The sequence below is a fragment of the Trichomycterus rosablanca genome, chromosome 1, assembly GCF_030014385.1.
Source record: "Trichomycterus rosablanca isolate fTriRos1 chromosome 1, fTriRos1.hap1, whole genome shotgun sequence".
NCBI lineage: Eukaryota > Metazoa > Chordata > Actinopteri > Siluriformes > Trichomycteridae > Trichomycterus > Trichomycterus rosablanca.
The window spans coordinates 13,848,260-13,864,608 of NC_085988.1; positions in this window are offsets into that span (position 1 = coordinate 13,848,260).

Genomic DNA, 16,349 nt, shown 5'->3' on the forward strand with positions numbered 1-16,349 from the left:
GCCACAGATTAAAAAAAAAGTGCTCGTGTTTGGGAGTTCCTATCACAGTCACAGCTGTACAGATGTGTTTATTAGGTTGATTTTATTACTAACAGCATGTATCAGCTATTTAAGAGCTTTGAAATGATCATGTTTTTAGCTGCCTTGTTGTATTGCATGAGACCAATTAGTCATTGTGTCAGCTTCACTTACCGTATAGAAGCACTTTGTAGTTCTACAATTACGACTGTTGTCCATCTATTTCTCTACATGCTTTGTTAGTCCCCTTTTATGCTGTTCTTCAATGGTCAGGACCCCCACAGGACCACCACAGAGCAGGTATTATTTGGGTGGTGAATCATTCTCAGCACTGCAGTGACACTGACATGGTGGTGGTGTGTTAGTGTGTGTTGTGCCGGTATGAGTGGATCAGACACAGCAGCACTGATGGAGTTTTTAAACACCTCACTGTCACTGCTGGACTGAGAATAGTCCACCAACCAAAAATATATCCAGCCAACAGCGCCCCGTGGGCAGCGTCCTGTGACCACTGATGAAGGTCTAGAAGATGACCAACTCAAACGGCAGCAATAGATGAGCGATCGTCTCTGACTTTACATCTACAAGGTGGACCAACTAGGCAGGAGTTTCTAATGGAGTGGACAGTGAGTGGACACGGCATTTAAAAACTCCAGCAGCGCTGCTGTGTCTGATCCACTCATACCGGCACAACACACACTAACACACCATCACCATGTCAGTGTCACTGCAGTGCTGAGAATGATTCACCACCTAAATAATACCCGCTCTGTGGTGGTCCTGTGGGGGTCCTGATCATTAAAGAACAGCATGAAAGGGGGCTAACAAAGCATGCAGAGAAACAGATGGACTACAGTCAGTAATTGTAGAACTACAAAGTGTTTCTATATGGTAAGTGGAGCTGATAAAATGGACAGTGAGTGTAGAAACAAGGAGGTGGTTTTAATGTTATGGCTGATTAATGTATGTTATAAAGTGTTATAAAGTGCTTTTAGTCATTGTTGACGTGGGCAAATTGCATGGGTGCTAGTACAGAGAGGAATGGTGATGCATGTCCTCCTTGAGTTCAGAAAGGGTATGTGGTAGGTCGGAATTAATCATTTTTTGGCTTTGTAGTGAAGCTTTATTTGGTTTAAATTGAATATGGGAAGCTACTGGAAGTTACATAAAGACAGTTGCAAAGTTTGGGTTGACATAAACAGATGTGTTTTAAATCAGTTTCAGAGGTCTGATAGCGGACATGGGAAGACCGTTCAGGAGGGAGATGCAGTAGTTTAACCTTGAAATGACAAGAGATCGGACAAGAATCTGAGTGGCTTAATCTTTCTGATGTTGCAGAGCAAAGGCCGACATGATCACAGGTTAGGAAGATTATTGGTGACACACAGGATATTTATGAATGTTTTATAACCAAATAATAATGTTTTTAATTTATTCAGTCATAGTACAAGAACATCTAGAAAAATCATTGAAATTCCAAAACTGTCAAGTACATTTTCAGCATTTAGCAGACACTTTTATCCAAAGTGACTTACGGCACTGTGACAATGTATAGTCTAAGCAATTAAGAGTTAAGAGCCTTGCTCAAGGGCCCAACAGTGACAACCTGGCAGTAATGGGGTTTGAACCAGTGACCTTTTTTTTTTTTTTAACCCCTTTTTCTCTCACTTTAGCGCATCCAATTTCTACCCGTCAGTCATCCTCTCACTAATGCTGGTCCCTGCTCCTGATTGGGGCTGACGAAGCTGCTCCACGCCTCCTCCGAAACACATGCACAGCTATCGACCGTCTTATCACCTACACTTGACGAGTGTAGCGTGGTGAAGCACTGCGTACGGAGGATCACACCCTTCCACCACACTCCTTCCCATCTCCATGCAGGCGCCACCAACCAGCCAGCAGAGGGCGTAATCGCACTAGTCTGAGAGAGAGTCCCCATCCAGCTAAGTCCCGCCCCTCATCTGAACAACCGGCCAATCGTTGTTCATGCAGCTGCCTAGCCTTCAGCCGGCAAGGCAGAGCTGAGTTTCGATACCATGTATCTGGAATCTCAGCTCTGGTGAAGAGCGTGTGTTTTACCGCTGCGCCACCTGAGCGGCCGAACCAGTGACCTTTCGTTTACCAGTCCAGTACCTTAACAACTAGGCTACAGCTGCACGTCATGACATTCATGCATTCATTTGTTGTCTGTTTTACCACCGTTTTATCCTATTGAAGGTCACAGTGGGTCCGATTCACTGGGCAAAAGGTGGGAAACACCTCAGACAGGTTGCCAGTCCATTACAGAGCAAACACACACACACACACACACACTTAGGGCAATTTTGTATCTCCAATTAACCTGACTGCATGTCTTTGGACTGTGGGAAAAAAACCCACACAGACACAGTAAGAACATACGAACTCCACACAGAAAAGACCCGGATCGCTCCATCTGGGAATTAAACCCAGGACCTTCTTGCTGTGAGACGAGAGTGCTACCCACTTTGCCATATAAACGTTTTATAGTTCCAATTCTGGTTTTCATGACTCTTGGCAATACTGTGGTCATGCAGTGATACATCAGGAGCAGAAACTACTCACTAAAGGTTCCATTAGATCAGGGTCGCGATGTCGAAAGCATGTTTTCCTTTCTCAAGGCTAGCATGATTGATGATAAGTGAATTGGATTCTTTAGTGCTGCACCTGCTCTAGCTACTTAAGGTGAAGTGTTTTTTCTTCTCTCAAGGACACGGTGGCAAGGTCCAGACAATGTCAATTCCCCTTTACCTTCAGTCTGAACCAGACACTAACTGCAGAGCTGTTTACAACTCCAAGATGAAGGAGGATAGACCACAGGAAATGCTTTGATTTGATGGAAGAGGGTAAATATTTTAGTGTTTTGAACTTTGTTCACAAATTGGCGCTTTGTTTAGTGCCTGGCTTGAGCATTGTGGTAAAACGTCAACAAAGTGACCACAAATGTACTCCGATCAGCCATAACAATAATCCTTGTTTCTACACTCACTGTCCATGTTATCAGCTCCACTTACCATATAGAAGCACTTTGTAGTTCTACAATTACTGACTGTAGTCCATCTGGTTAGCCCCCTTTCAGGCTGTTCTTCAATGATCAGGACTCTCCCAGGACCACCACAGAGCAGGTATTATCTGGGTAGTGGATCATTCTCAGCACTGCAGTGACACTGACATGGTGGTGTTGTGTTAGTGTGTGTTGTGCTAGTATGAGTGGATCAGACACAGCAATGCTGATGGAGTTTTTAAACACCTCACTGTCACTGCTGGACTGAGAATAGTCCACCAACCAAAATATCCAGCCAACAGCGCCCCATGGGAAGCGTCCTGTGACCACTGATGAAGGTCTAGAAGATGACCAACTCAAACAGCAGCAATAGATGAGCGATCGTCTCTGACTTTACATCTACAAGGTGGACCAACTAGGCAGGAGTTGCTAATGGAGTGGACAGTGAGTGGACACAGCATTTAAAAACTCCAGCAGCACTGCTGTGTCTGATCTACTCATACCAGCACAACACACACTTACACACCACCACCATGTCATTGTCACTGCAGTGCTGAGAATGATCCACCACCTAAATAATACCCGCTCTGTGGTGGTCCTGTGGGGGTCCTGATCATTGAAGAACAGGGTTAGCAGGTTAAAAAAGTATGTAGAGAAACAGATGGACTACAGTCAGTAATTGTATGATATGTGCAGCTGATAAAATAGGCAGTGAGTGTAGAAACAAGGAGGTGATTTTAATGTTATGGCTGATGGGTGTATATTTGTGTGTAATAACTGTCAAATTCACTCTAAAATCATCCACAAATATCTATGTTTAGCTGGATTTTCCTCACTATGTGGTGGTTTCACTTTTAAACTTGTATTTTACAGCTTAAGGCGCTGAGAAACAGTGAGAATCAGCTCCTCTGAGAGAGTCTAAAACGCTTAATGTGGCTTATTGTACTAAAAGAACGACACAGGAACACTAAACTTCTCTTCATTATTACTGTTCATAAGTTCTCTCCACTAATGAAATTCCTTGCCCGTTGTTTTAATACAATGTCACGTTGAGCGTTGTTCAAGTTAAGCTTTGTTCGTTTTGCCTGAGTTGCTTTTACCGTGTCATATCAAACAGTTCATCTCATTTGAGGAGCTTCGAAAAGGTCACAGCAAGCGCAAAATTGTGAGCCCAATGTCGCTCATGAAAGCACAGTGGCAAGCTACATGGGAAACAACTGCACAGTGGGTGCAAAAGCCTTGTGGTTAGGGTACAGGACTAATAAGCATAAGGTTGCTAGTTCAAACCCCACCACTGCCAAGTTGCCACTGTTGAGTCCTTGAGCAAGGCCCTTAACCCTCAATTGCTTGGGCTGTAAACTGTAAGTCGCTTTGGATAAAAGCGTCTGCTAAATGCCGAAAATGTGAAAGTGGTTTTGCTGCTTCTCATGTGAATGCACTCTTAATCTACAGCAAGCATTTGAAATGAAGTCAGTTTGCATGCAAATTTTACATTGACACATACTTTATGTATGCATCATTAACCAACAGTGCAAGTGCTTTATGATGCTGACCTTTAAATACTTGCTTCTTTAAGCTGCAAAACAGCAGCACCAAACTGCACAGACTCTGACTGTACCAGTGTATCAGCTAAAATCCTATAAGAAATACAGCGGTACCTTGAAACTCGACCTCAATCGGTTCTGGGAGTGGGGTTGAGTTTAAAAGACGTTGAGTTCCTAGGTATTTTTTCCCATAAGGATGTTTGGGAAACCTGTTAATGCGTTCCATGGTCCCGTGGAACTGCATATATTTTTGACTAATGTAAAATAATGGGATTGTTTTTGACACTTATACACTGAAAATAACACAAATATAATATATAAACATTGACATACAATTAAAAACAGTTAAATACAATAAAATATGCACAAGAAGCTTTAATTATTTATTGTTTCCTTATGCTTCTTAATCTTGGAGATGCTTGATCTTGGAATACCGTATTCCATTCAGTACCGGCACATTCACATGATAAGTGACAAAACAACTTTTGCGCTGCTGTGCCGTTATTTCTTATGTAGTGTGGCCGTGCACAAAGCTTAACGTGACTTATTGTACTAAAACAACGAATGAGGAATTTCATTAGTGGAGAGAACTTATGAGCAGTAATAATTACAAGAAGTTTAGTGCTCTTGTGTCGTTCTTTTAATACATTAAATCACATGAAGCTTTATTTAACGATAAGCGTTTTAGACTCTCGGAAAAGCTTATTCTCACAATTCCTCAGAACCTCGAGCTGTAACACAAGTTTAAAAGTAAAACGGTGAGGAAAATCCAGATAAACACAGATACACGTGGAGCTTTCAGAGTGGATTTGATGGTTATTCCACACAAATGCAGATTCGTCTCATATTTGCACTTTAAAGACGTTTTACTGCACTGCTCAAGGCGAGCGCTGAACAAAATGACAGTCGAGTTTAAGGGAAACATCAGGTTTAAGATTTCAGCTTTAGGGGACATTGAGTTACAAGGAACCACTGCACTTTATTTCTGGGGTGCTTGGATGGCGTAGCAGTAAAACAGCTTTCAAGTTCTCAGTGGGTGTCTACACAGATGATTGGTTGTGTGTCCATAGTGGACAGACAATGGCTAAAACAGGGACCTCTGCTGACCAGTCGAGGTAACCTCACAAGGGGTGGCTGATCACGTACAGCAGTGCGTGGCTCTTTGTGTGCGATATTGCAATCAGTGAGACTCCACACCTAGCAACTGAAAAGAAGTGAGCTGTGATCTTGGCGGAGGGGTCACGTGACAGCCTTTGCCTTCCTAGATTGGTGGAGATGTGGTGGCTGCGACGAGAGAGAGAGATAATTTTATTTGATATTATTTGCTGCTCTGCCTTAAGGTTTCAATTTCTCTCTTTTACATGATCTTATATGTCATTTTTTACTCAACAGTGGCTTCCGTCTTGGCATTCTTTGAACTTTTGGAGCTCTTTTAGAGTGACCATTTGGTTCTTTCTTACCTCCCTCAAGGCCCTACTTGCCCAGATGCACAATGCTGCAGATGTTGCCCCGTTTCCAGTGCTTCCCCAGGATGTCACCCAATTATCAGTGCCCACTAGGGATGTTACCTCACTTTCAGTGATCATTGGGCATGTTGCCCTGCTTCCAGAGTCTTCTGGGGAGTGTACCTCAATTGTTCATCCCTCAACCTTGTTGCCAGCTGGCTTCAATGCATGGTCAGTCTTAGCCAGCTCCTCTGGACATCTTGACAGTCCCGGTCGGCTCTTTGCAAGTCTTGTTGGTTCCAGTTGGACTTCTGGACATCTCGCTTGTTCCAGCCAGCTCTCTGTAGACACACTCATGGAGTTCCACACTCATGTGTTTCTATCATTATATAATAGAGAAATTTAATTAAAGGAAATTGGTGAAGTGTAAAAGTCAGTGCAGACCAGTTCACCAAATTTAATTTAGCTAATTAAACTCAGTCAGTCTCGATTTCAGCAGCCTTGTACAATTTAAATCTCATTTTTCTTTAAACCAATCAGGGATTTTTGGGAAGGTAGTGACTTCCCAGCTTTCATACAAGTTTAAAGAACCCTTATTAGCTTGATGCTGGACTATAAAAGCACAGTATATGGTGCAGCTAGGAAGTGCAGACCCTCAACTCCAAGCATGGTGCACCACCAAGGCATCCGGGAGCTTTTCGAACCCCTGTAGCTCAGAGTTTGTATGTGAAAAGCTCACAAACCCTTAATTAGATCTGGAATCAATAGAATGACCCTCCCATAGCTCCATATTCATCCCATAGCTCACAAAGATTATCCAGCAATATAAATCCCTCATCTTTACAGAATCAAAATCCTGCCAACAGGCCCTAGAGAACCTCGTGTCTAACCACCCTACCATCATGAAAGTCCTGCAAGAAGTCCTTTTACATCATAAAAAACTAAACTTTAATTTAGGGTTCGGCTGGGTCCCAGGATACTGCAGCCTTCCCAGCAACAAGAAAGCAGACCAAGCGGCAAAGAGGTTATTGGAATCTCAGGCATCCGACTGTAAGACCCCGCCAACAGATGTAAAACCCAAAATGACCCGGTTTTTCCAGTCTAATTATTTCCAATTCCCTATTGCAATGTTGCTCACAACAACCCTGTACTGGCCAAATTTCCCTACACCACCTTCCTCACCTTGATCCTTTTCACCAGCCAGAGGTGAGATTTTACTGAGATGTATTCATAAATCATACACCACTATGCAGGGTCCTTAACAGACATCTGAGATCAAAACTGTGCAGTAACAATGACCTTCCTCCTTCGACATTTAAAATATGTAACACAATACATGTTGTTGTTTTTTATTAATTAATTATTAATTAATTTATTAATGTATAATTTTTTTTTTGTTTTTAAACACCTTACTGTCACTGCTGGACTGAGAATAGTCCACCAACCAAAAACATCCAGCCAATACTGGCCAAACCTTCCCACACCAATTTCCTCACCTTGATCCTTTTCACTTACAAAAACAAGAATCAGAAACCGGGCAGGAAAAATTATTATAATTAAACTTTTTAACCTCCTACCCTCTGGTAGGCACTACAGAGCCCTGCACACAATTTTTTTCCAAATGCCATCAAACTCATTAATAACTAAAACTGAACTGCTGTTTACTGTTGTTTACATGGTGGATAGCTTCCTGTGACCACTGATGAAGGTCTAGAAGATGACCAACTCAAACAGCAGCAATAGATGAGCAATCGTCTCTGACTTTACATCTACAAGGTGGAACAACTAGGTAGGAGTGTCTAATAGAGTGGACAGTGAGTGGACACAGTATTTAAAAACTCCAGCAGCATTGCTGTGTCTTATCCACTCACACCAGCACAACACACACTAACACACCACCACCATGTCAGTGTCACTGCAGTGCTGAGAATGATTCACCATCTAAATAATACCTGCTCTGTGGTGGTCCTGTGGGGGTCCTGACCATTGAACAACAAGAGTGAAAGCAGGTAAAAAAAAAAAGATTTGTAGAGAAACAGATGGACTACAGTCAGTAATTGTAGAACTACAAAGTGCTTCTATATGGTAAGTGGAGCTGATAAAATGGACAGTGAGTGTAGAAACAAGGAGGTGGTTTTAATGTTATTGCTCATTGGTGTATATTTATTTCGGGGACACCATGGTAGATCACTCTGTCCCTCATGCCTGATTTGGCACACCAAAAAAAAAAACCTGTAAGATATATTAAGTGTCCATATACTTATGGTTCAGGACTTTTTGACCTTTAAGCTGAGCGTACCATTTTACAACATACACACTTCTCTTCCAGCAGAGGACGCTAACCACAGAGCCGTCCTGATCTGGTTCTTTTCCTGTTGTTATTGTCTCCCTTCCTCTAACTGAACTTTAAGCCTATTCTAGAAATATCTGTGTCTATATAAGCCCATGTCAGGTTTCTGCTGTTGGGCCCTTGAGCAAGGCCCTTAACCCTTAATTGCTCAGACTGTATGCTGTCATCTGTAAGTACTGTAAGTCGCTTTGGATAAAGGCGTCTGCTAAAAGCCGACAACGTAATTCACCTCATCAACCAGACATCTGTTCATGCCGCTGGATTTCCTCCACATCAAACACATCACATAATGCTCATCACACAACACTGATACAGGACTACCTTAACTTAACATTAGGAAAGTTCTACTGTATATGTACTGCCATTTTTATGTATTAAAACCCAAAAGAAATTTATCCTGAAACAAGGAGGTCACTGCACTCTTCAGTTTAAGTGTGACTTCACTTAAGTCACAAGATGGAACAATTTGCATGATTAGTGGGCAGCTGTGGTTGTACTGCAGTCCAAAAAACACCTCTTAACAGTTAATCACAGCAGTGAAGTGGGGATTTGGGACGGGGGTCTGGGTAATACCATCTGGGTCTTGATTAAGACATGGAAACATATTTGGCTTTAGTTTTGTTTGGAAGCGTCCGTGAGTGATGTTGTGTTAATTAATGTAAACATACAGCTGTAAAATGTTATGATTACGTTCTCCTCTAGCGTTCTAGTCTTTGTGTGAATCAACATCCAGTAAACAGGAAGCCTAGAGAGTAGCGTTGGAGAGGAAAAGTTTGAGACTAAACTACCCTGTTTGGCCGGATGTGTGTGGACTCCTGAACATTTGTTTTTAAAACCTTGATACTTAATAATAAAGTTTGCTGATATAACAGCCTCCACTCTTTCAGACCCAAGGCTTTTCACTCAATAAAGGGAACATACACTATACACCGATCAGCCATAACATTAAAACCACCTTCTTGTTTCTACACTTACTGTCCTTTTTATCAGATTCACTTACCATATAGAAGCACTTTGTAGTTCTACAATTACTGACTGTAGTCCATCTGTTTCTCTGCATGCTTTGTTAGCCCCCTTTCATGCTGTTCTTCAATGGTCAGGACTCTCCTACGACCACCACAAAGCAGGTATTATTTAGGTGGTGAATCATTCTCAGCACTGCAGTGACACTGACATGGTGGTGGTGCGTTAGTGTGTGTTGTGCTGGTATGAGTGGATAAGAGCTTTTAAACACCTCACTGTCCAACTAGGTAGGAGTGTCTAATAGAGTGGACAGTGAGTGGACACAGTATTTAAAAACTCCAGCAGTGCCGCTGTGTCAGATCCACAGATCCGGTGTATAGTGTATGTTCCCTTTATTGAGTGAAAAGCCTTGGGTCTGAAAGAGTGGAGGCTGTTATATCAGCAAACTTTATTATTAAGTATCAAGGTTTTAAAAACAAATGTTCAGGAGTCCACACACTAAATAATACCTGCTCTGTGGGGGTCCTGACCATTGAAGAACAGGGTGAAAGCAGGCTAAAAAAGTATGTAGAGAAACAGATGGATTACAGTCAGTAATTGTAGAACTACAAAGTGCTTCTATATCGTAAGTGGAGCTGATAAAATGGACAGTGAGTGTAGAAACAAAGGAGGTGGTTTTAATGTTATGGCTGATCAGTGTAGGGCCAAAAGTATTGGGACACCTCTTCTATATTTTTAAATTCTTGTGTTTTAGCCACACCAATCAATGCTATGCTTCCAACTTTGCAGAAACAGTTTAGGGAAGGCCCTTTTCTGTTCCAGCTTGACTGTGCTCCTGTGCAGCTCTATAAAGACAAGGAAACAAAGCACAGATCCCTGACATCAGCACCACTGAACAGCTTTGGAATAAACTGGAACATCAACTGAGACTTTCTTGACCAACATCAGTGCCTAGCAATACAAATGCTGTTTTGACTGAATGGGCACAAATGCCCACAGTCATACTTCAAATTCTTGTGAGAAACCTCCTCTGTGAAGTGGCTGATCACACCGAGGTCATTATCTTTTAAGTGTTGTGGGAAAGAACGGCAACATTACAAAGTGGTAAATGCTTTACCGTGCCAATTTTTTTTAAATGTGTTGCAGGCCTGAAAAGTAAAATATAACATAAATATAAGTAAATCTAATAAACTCTGTATTTTGTAATAAACTTGCATTTTTCATACTGCCCAAATGTGTCTGATTTGATAATTGATAATTTCTAAATCAATTTGACAAAAATAAAAATGCATTAAATAATTCCAATATTCAATTTGCCTAATGTTAGTGTAATGGGGCGGGTCACGCCTTGCTACTGAAAGTGTAAAATAAAGCCCCCCCACCAGTAAGAACTAAAAATGAATCCAAGTGTAGGATGTTTAACCTGCACTTGCATACTAGGGACACAAATAAAAAGGTGGCCAAAATAATGGAAATAATGTAACAAATGAAAGACACAAAAACATCTGCAGCCCACAATGGAAAAAGTGGACAGAAAAGGGATAGCGCAGAACCAAGAACTGGTTGTCACAGAATGATAGGCTTCTATGGCCATCTGCATTTTTCCAGCATCGTACCAATTTTTTAATGCCATCAGCAAAAAAATGTTTTTGGTTGAGCTCGTAGCCACTGATGCACCGCTGCTTTCACATCATCACATGGAAATCGTTTTCCCCGTAAAGCTTCTTTGAGCGTCCAAAAAGATGGAAATCAGATGGTGCAAAATCCGGACTATAAGCTCTCTCAGTCTCTCAGACACAACCAAGTACTACGCCTCCCACCCTCACCGTTTATATCCAAAATATAAAGGAGAAAGTGGGTAGAACAGGGACAGCGCAGAACTGCAGACAGCGCAGATGTCCTCTCTTTGGGTGTAATATCCTCCTTTTTGGGGTGTAATATCCTCCTTTTTGGGGTGTAATGCCCTCCTTTTTGTAGCTATGAATGTGGCCACCCTACCTATTCTTGGTGCTTCCCATAGTGTTTTACCCTTCATGTTCTTGTTAGCATTTAGTTTAGCTTTATCTTAGGATTTAGCATTCCTTGTTTAGTACAGTTTAGGGTTCATGTTATTTTAGGGATTGATTCTGAACACTTTCAAGTCTTACTTAGCATTTAGTGATAGCATAGTTGTTAGCTTAGTATTAGCCTTTAGCCTAGTCATAGAAAAAAAAAAAATTTAAGTTGTATTAATATTTTCTCTGTTTGTTTTAATAGGATGTCTTAGTGTCTCATTTCATGACAAATCCTCACCACAGGAGCATCATTTCTGCTTCAGGACAAGAAAAAACAAAGAGGCTTGAATTTGTACCTAAATGATTGAAAGCTTTATAACATTCAACTTAAGCTTCATAACATTTCTGCACACAGAAACAAATTTCATGCTGATGCAGCGTCTGTCTTAGTTCCTCTTTTCTTCAGATTTCCATGGTAATTTGTTTTCCACGGATGTGGCGGCCTCACTGACTCTACACTTCATCATAACACCACATCTTTTAATATATACACCGATCAGCCATAACATTAAAACCACCTCCTTGTTTCTACACTCACTGTCCATTTTATCAGCTCCACTTACCATATAGAAGCACTTTGTAGATCAACAATTACTGACTGTAGTCCATCTGTTCCTCTGCATGCTTTGTTATCCCCCTTTCATGCTGTTCTTTAATGGTCAGGACCCCCACAGGACCAAGACAGAGCAGGTATTATTTAGGTGGTGGATCATTCTCAGCACTGCAGTGACACTGACATGGTGGTGGTGTGTTAGTGTGTGTTGTGCTGGTATGAGTGGATCATACACATCTACAAGGTGGACCAACTAGGTAGGAGTGTCTAATAGAGTGGACAGTGAGTGGACACGGTATTTAAAAACTCCAGCAGCGCTGCTGTGTCTGATCCACTCATACCAGCACAACACACACTAACACACCACCACCACCATGTCAGTGTCACTGCAGTGCTGAGAATAATCCACCACCTAAATAATACCTACTCTGTGGTGGTCCTGACCATTGAAGAACAGGGTGAAAGCACACTAAAAAGCATGTAGAGAAACAGATGGACTACAGTCAGTAATTGTAGATCTACAAAGTGCTTCTATATGGTGGAGACCTTTTTATTTTAAATAATTTACCTAAAGCAACTGATGGATAGCTTATGGTTGTAACAAATGGGCTAACTTGACAAGAGGGGGCGGGCACACACATAGAGATGTTTTAACAATATTTATTAATAACACAAGACAAGACACAAACACATGAACTAAGCTAAATACTAAGCTAACCACTAATGCTAATCTAAAAACACATGTGACTAAACTATTCTAGACACTAAACTAAGACAGGCTATTAATAAGACTACAACCTTAAACAAGACTTCTAAACATGAACAAACGCATGAGCATAATCATAATCCATGAACAGCAAAATAATGACCCAACATCAACCAAACCAATACATGAGCATGAAAACCAAAAAAAACACCAATGAGGCATAACATTATGACTAATCTAATAATGTGCATCAATAAGCCTTGGCTGCCCATGACCTTGTCGCTGGTTTACCACTATTCCTTCCTCGGACCACTTTTGATAGATACTGACCACTGCAGCACCGGGAAGGTGCTCTTACCCAGTCGTCTAGCCATCACCATTTGGCCCTTGTCAAACTCGATCAAATCCTTACACTCGCCCATTTTTCCTGCTTCTAACAAATTAAGTTTGAGGATAAAATGTTCACTTGCTGCCTAATATATCCCACCCACTAACAGGCGCCGTGAGGAATAGATAATCAGTGTTATTTTAATGTATTATGCCTGGTCGGTGTAGTCTCCACCAAAGGATCAACAGCTGCCTTCTTAAATGCAATGAGCATATTACCTGAGACGAGGTGCAGCTGTGGATAATTAGCAGAAGACCAATCAAAATGAGGAGGTGTAGACATAAACAAAAGCCTTCCCAAACGTGCTCCCAGAGACCGTTGCGTGGCACATACACAGAGAGGCTGAATTCGTGACAGTTGTAAAGCTTTTAACCCACCCGTAATCTTCTGATCAATAGTCAAGCACCTTAACTGCCACCATTGTTATTGCCTTCACAATAACACTTCTAATTAGGGCTGTACATTTGTTTTATGCCTGGTGTAGAGGTGTTCTGTACTAAGGGTCAACATCCTATTTTTAACCTTAGATGTCAAGGACCAATGCTGCTTAAGACCTCAATGATTTATGTACTAGCCTACACTAAGGGGTCATTTAGAGTGGCAAATACACCCTCTAGATGTTTCCGGGAAGTGGACGGAAACTGGGATACTAAGAAGAAACCCACTCACTGAGTGGTAGAGCATGAATGACTCCTCACAAATCGTTACTAGAAGTGTTGCTCTACAGCATCTATTCTACCAGCTGTGCCACCAAGCTGCCCAGAGCCGATTTATGTCAAGCTGAAACTTCAGACCACTTCAGCCTGTGGCAGCAGCATGTCAGATGATTTAAAATGTGTTTATTTCTCCCAAATTATGTTTATTTTGACCCTATTGGGTACAGTATGGAAAATACAAATAATAAAAAACACAGAATTTCCTACATTTACTTTGACTTTTATTTGATTGCAGACAGGATGAACCTGAGATAATTCATGTTTTATCTGCTCAACTTCATTTTATTTATTAATAAACATCCATTTCTGCATTTCAGGTCTGCAACACATTCCAAAACCAGTTGGGACAGTAAAGCATTTACCACTTTGTAATGCCAGTCCTTTTCACCACACTTAACAGACGTTTTGGCACCGAGGAGACCAAGTGATTTAGTGTTTCAGCTTTTATTTTATGTCATTCTTCATGCAAACACGTCTTAAGATGTGCAACAGTACGGGGTCGTCGTTGGCCCTTTTTTTGTATCAAAATTCTCCACACATTCTCTACTGGGGTCAGGACTGCAGGCAGGCCAGTCCAGTACCCGTACCCTCTTCTTCCGCAGCCATGTCTTTGTAATGTGTGCAGCAGGTGGTTTTGTATCGTCTTGTTGAAAAATGCATGGACGTCCCCGGAAAAGACGACGTCTTGAAGGCAGCACATGTTGCTCTAAGATCTCAATTCTACCAAGACAGACCCTGGCTTTTGGACTTGTTGCTGATAACAGTCTGGATGGTCCTTTTCATCTTTGGTCAAAAGCACACTGTGTCCATTTTTTCCAAAAAAAAAAAAAAAGACCTAAACTATTGATTTGTCTGACCACAAAACACGTATCCACTGTGTGATGGTCCATCCTAGATGCCTCAGAGCCCAGAGAAGTCAACATCATTTCTGAACATGGTTAACATAGTGCGTCTTTTTTTCACAGTAAAGTTTTAAGTGGCATTTGTGCATGTAACTCTGTATTGTAGTGCTTGATAAAGGTTTGATAAAGTAATTCCTCACACATGTGGTTTTATCAGTTATTAATTAATGAAGGTTCTTGATGCAGTGTTGTCTGAGGGCTTGTGCTTAATAATTAGGAAGGATGTCCAGATAATCTTGGTCATATAGTTTATAATTTATTAATAAAAGGAGAAAACTATTCATCAGACTATAACTGTTCTAAATTATAATGCATTATAAATCAGATTTGAAGCTGTACTCTTTGGCTACCATGACTGGGAGTTAAAGCTACCATTTATTTAGCTACCAAGATCTGCAACTACAGACTTTATCACAGACTGGACTGAATAATGAAGAACTCTAATTGCTTAATAATTCTTTTTGATAGTTATAACTTTTAGTTTAAAGTAATTTTGTGTATGTATGGTTTGTGTAAATCCACGTCAAATATACCATTTATTTAATTGCAGCCAATATTAATCAGTATTTGCTGGCTGTATGAGACGCTCGTCTGGCAACTCTGGTAAGACTCTGAGCCACTTGGAATCTTTTATCTCAATCCTTTTTAATTAGTAGATTTTACTATTTTAATGATGACTATTTTTAATGGGGTGTTTTAAGGAACATCAGAAGAAACACCATTACTAAAGGAAACAAACTAATATAAACTTTATTAATATAACTTAACTTTAATTAAAAACTAAATAAATACATTATACAAACTATCTAATACGATATTAAATAAAATACCCTTATTTAAACCTTTGTGTAAACACACAATATAGCCAATGGTAAGTCTGCTACAGATGTGGATGTATGCTAATACTATGGTAACTTTGTAGTCTGAGCAGAGAAGGAAGAAAGACTCTCAGCCTTGACATGGATGGTGAGAAGCGAGGCTCTTTGAAGACAGCCAGCAATTCAGCTGATCATTTCACCTGGGTGCCACTACAAAGAGGAGTTTTTCTGCCTGTTTACTCCACAGATCTCAGCCTGTTGAAAGCTGGGGTTAGAGCTCAGCTTATCATCCAGCACTCCTGCATCCAAGTGGGTTGAGAAGCATTATGGAAGAAGCTGCTTAGTAGAGTCAAGGTTATAACCTGATTGATAGCCCAGAGCCTTAACCCCTGAGCTAACACTGTCCTATATAATGTTCAATATTTACTACCTAAAATTAACTAAAACTATTGTTATTTTAGACCCACAGTGACCAATTTTAAAGTTTTAAACAGCATTTATTCCCAACAACACTGCTGCACCGATACACTCATACCAGAACAACACACACTACCATGTCGTTACCATGTTAGATTTATTGCTATGCTGAGAGTGGTCCATCACCCAGACATTATCTGGTCACTATCAGGGTCATTTTTTGTGTACAGGGCAACAGATCAGCTACTGTCAATGATTGTATGCCAAAAATGTTTATCTGTGTGGTAGGTATAGCTTATAAAATAATCAATGAATGTATGCACCAGATAAATGTAACTGATAAGGTGATCAGTGTATGATATATACACTTACATTCATCTTACCTTCAGCTTTATATTTTCATTAATTTCACAATCTTTAACATCTATAGCAATTTTATTATTTTTTTCCCCC